This window comes from Myotis davidii, unplaced genomic scaffold (genome assembly GCF_000327345.1).
Source record: "Myotis davidii unplaced genomic scaffold, ASM32734v1 scaffold46, whole genome shotgun sequence".
NCBI lineage: Eukaryota > Metazoa > Chordata > Mammalia > Chiroptera > Vespertilionidae > Myotis > Myotis davidii.
In genome coordinates, this window is record NW_006383006.1 from 5633330 (window position 1) to 5637232 (window position 3903).

Below are 3903 nucleotides of genomic sequence, written 5' to 3' on the forward strand. Positions count from 1 at the left end.
AAAGTGTGTGATTCACTGACTGACCTAGGATCTCACATAATGTTGCATCGGATCAAGAGTCCCACTTTCTAGCAAAAGAGTGGTCATATAATCGTCTGGGGACATCACATACTTTGCTGCCCACTGGTGAATAGAGTTGATAGAGTAAAAGAACTGCCTTTCAAAGGTGCAGCTGAAGCACCATTTTAGTGCTGTGTGCTCCGGTGTGAAGTATGCACCCTATCCAATAACTATAACCTGGGCTTTGGCTCAACAGCTAAAACACAGAGGTCTAGGGAACAAGGGGTAGAAGGAGGAATAACCTCACTTACCATCACTCTCAGTGACCCTTGGGGTAGGGATGGGTTTTGTGCTTCCTATTCCTACAGTTCCAGGTGGTTTAGAGAATCTGGGTCCCAGAGGCAGGACACTTCCAGCAGGAGACAGAGCAAGGATCCCATCGATGTCCCATGTGGCTGCTTTTCATCCTTCAGACTCCTTGCACCGAGAGACCAGCAGGCAGAGAAGGGAGTCACTTCCTGGCAGGGATACGTGACCCTGGTCCTTTAGAAAAGATAGGGCTGCTGCTACACAGTAGGGTTAGGAAAGAACATGTTTGGCACGCAGGTGATGCACCTGGGTGTCTCTTGGTACTCCCTTGCCCAATTTTAATAGTAAGTAAACAAATTCAGAAGCCTGGTTTGAGAAGGGCCTGGTGATTAGGCACTCGGACCCTTAGGAATGCCACCAGGGGAGCCACCTGGACCAGCAGAGTTACAAACTGAAAGAGAATCTAGACTGGGTAATGGGGCGGGGAGAATGCTGACTATCAGTGACACCAAGACAGGCTGCAGGAGTGGGGAGTCAGGATTGAGCAGAGGAATACATTGACCAGCGATGCAGTCACAACAAAGGACGCCTCCACAGGGAGCTCTGGAGTAGGGGTGACGCTTCGGACCTGGCCCCACCTGAGGCAAGAGGGCTGGACCTCTGTGTCCCCACATTGAGCAGGCGGATTGTCCCTGCTCAGGAAGCCGGGCCAGGTGGCTCCCTTTGGAAGTGCTCAGCGAGAGGCTCAGCTGTGACCCCCAGCTGCCAGCACCCTTGCAATTTGGGGTTATGTTTCTTGGTCCTGGGTGCAGGGCTTGGGGGGGATGCCACAGACACCGCAACAGTGCCCCCCGGACATGGCTTAGACCTCCATGCTTCATATGGGCAGTTTGCTTTGTGTGGAAATAGCTCCTCCAGAATTCTAGTGACTGTTTTCTCCGGGAATCTTACAGGAAGGTAAGTAGGAGGAACGATTGCCCCTACTTCCTGAGCTCTTCCTAGGGATAATCTGCCTGGTCAATGGGGGACGCAAAGGTCTAGCCCCCTTGCCTCGGGTGGGGCCAGGTCTGAAGCGTCACCCCCACTCAGGAGCCCCCTGTGGAGGCGTCCTTTGTTGTGACTGCATCGCTGATCAATGTATTCCTCTGCTCAGTCCTGACTCCTTCACTTCCTCAGATGCCATGTTTCTGAGAGTGCCTCCCCATAAACTTTCTGCAAGCAAATCTTCCTTATGATGTCTCATGAGAAACCTGAATAAGACAGTCTAGTCACCTAAGTCACCTAAGATTCTAACCTTGGGGACCCAGGAGAACAAGTCTCATCCATCTGAAGGTAGACCTCCTGGCCACCTGAGTCTCTGAGCCGTGGTTCCCTCCACCAGTCCTCACAGAGTGTGGTGTCATCCTACATCCTGGCTGTCCTCCACCAAATGCCCTCCTGCTGTGTGTTCCCCCGAAGATAAAGCAACTAATCGGAAGTCCCTGAGTACATCAGACGTGGTCTGACAGGACAGGAATGAGAATGTGACTGCGCCTTCCTTGGTTCTAGAGCTCTGGCTGCACATTGGAACCAAGGGTGAAACTTAGAAATATAAATTCCTCACCTCCCTCCCCCTCTCTCCCCTCCCCCCCCCAGGTCCTGAGTCAGAGGGCCTGGGCACAGCAAGGACACAGTGCTACCAGAGCTTCCCAGGTGATTCTGGTTGATATCAAGATGGAGAGCCACTGGGCTCAGTGTTCGACTTCAACTCCCAGCCTCAGAGTCTGTCTGCTTTTCTGGCAGCCTTTTCATTTGACTCATATGGAGCTGGCTGTCGGCAAAAACCCTCAGTTTTATTCACACTTACTTCTGCTAAGCCGCCACTTCCCCACCCTGTCCTGGCACAGTCCGTGCCGTGGAGCCAAGCCCAGATCTCGCTGTTAAGCCATGTTCATTTCACCTTTGAGGTTCGGGCTGTGACTCCAGCACGTTAGGGGGTTCTGGGATCCTGAGTGTGTCTCCCAACACATCCCCTGTTCTCACTGACTTCCTGTTATTCACAATAACTTCCTGTTATTCACAAGGTTGAGGGGCTTGCTCCCTGTGGCTTTGCCCAGGTCCTGATAAAAAGATGGACGAGGACAGGAATAAGGACAAAAGCAAGCCGTCTTCCCGAGGGCATTCCCTACGTGCAATGCACCATGCCCGCCTGGAGAGGGACATCGTCTAACTTATTTTCCTCACACTTAGGAAAATGGGTTCATTTCACAGACGGGTAAGCAGAGGCAGGGAAGATTCGGACTGTGTCCAGAAATACCCTGCTGCGGCAGGGGGCCAATCCTTTCCTGCCGTCTACAGCTCTACATCTCCCAGAGGAAAGGTGGGAGATAAAAGTGACAAGGTTGACCCTTCTGATTGGAAAAGGAGAGATTTTTAGACCTGGAAGGAATCTTAGAAACGACCAAATGCTAACAGATTAGAGAGCTCAGGTAACTTGCCTAGATCACACAGCAAAAACCTTTCCTCTGTTGGAGATTAAAATCTGGGTTTCCAGTATTCACTCCGCTACATCTCCAAGTAAGTTTGGTCCAAAATGGCCCTTCAAAGGAAACACACATGGGACCGGATCTTTTCTACTTCCAAGTCCCAGATGTTACCCTCCATGATTCTGGAAGGGCTTAGCTTGGGAGGAGAGGCAACATCTCCCCTCTGGGCTTCTATGGAAAATTCTTGATCGTCTCTCCTCTCCTACATGAGGAATTAGAACCTCAGCACCTGCTATCCAGCCTTGTTCCTTCCTCCATTCACACTCAACTCTGTGTGTAGAGGGTGGCTAGATTTGGAGCCACAGCTGGATGTAAACAGACAGACTGATGGACAGCTCCTGCTGTTCAGTCTACCTCGTCAGCTGTGGGGGCTGTGGTGGTGGGAGGCTGGCACTCAACTGCGTGAGTTCCGGTCATCTGGGGGACAGCCTGCTTCAAGTCTACAACCAGGAGCACCCCTAACTCAGCCTGCCCTGGGAAGGTGGGTCCAGCCCCTGACCCACACAGACTGCTGGGGGCGGCGGGGGCGGGGGGACACACAAATAAAGAGCAAGTCAGTGGAGATATCTGTTATGGAAAGAGAGGCATATATACTGAGGAGGACATAATAAGAAATTGCGTTGCTCCTGTCAGTGGCTGCTGCTGCTACTACCACTACTAAGCTCACGTGTAGGCATGGTATTGAGTACTTTATGTTCATTATAGTATTTAGTTCTTACAACATTCCTTGAAACATAGTTATTTCCATTTTACAGGTTCGAATGTTGATGCACAGGAAGGTCTGGAAGGTTAAGTATCACAAGATAAACCAGCTGGTGAGTGACTGGGTTCATAGAGCAGTGAATTTGGCTCATGTGTCAGACTGAGGAACAGACCCCAGAGGATGTCACAGCAGCCTTCCTCATTCCAAAACGAAGCTAGCCATTGGCCCAAGAGGCACAACAGGCCTCAGGGCTCCTGAACCCCAACTGCTTCATCAGGGAAGTCACGGCATCAGCTAAGAAATCCACCTACTCTGACTCTCTTGTTGGCTGGTAACCGGGTCACCGGAAGATCTGAGTTCAGCTTC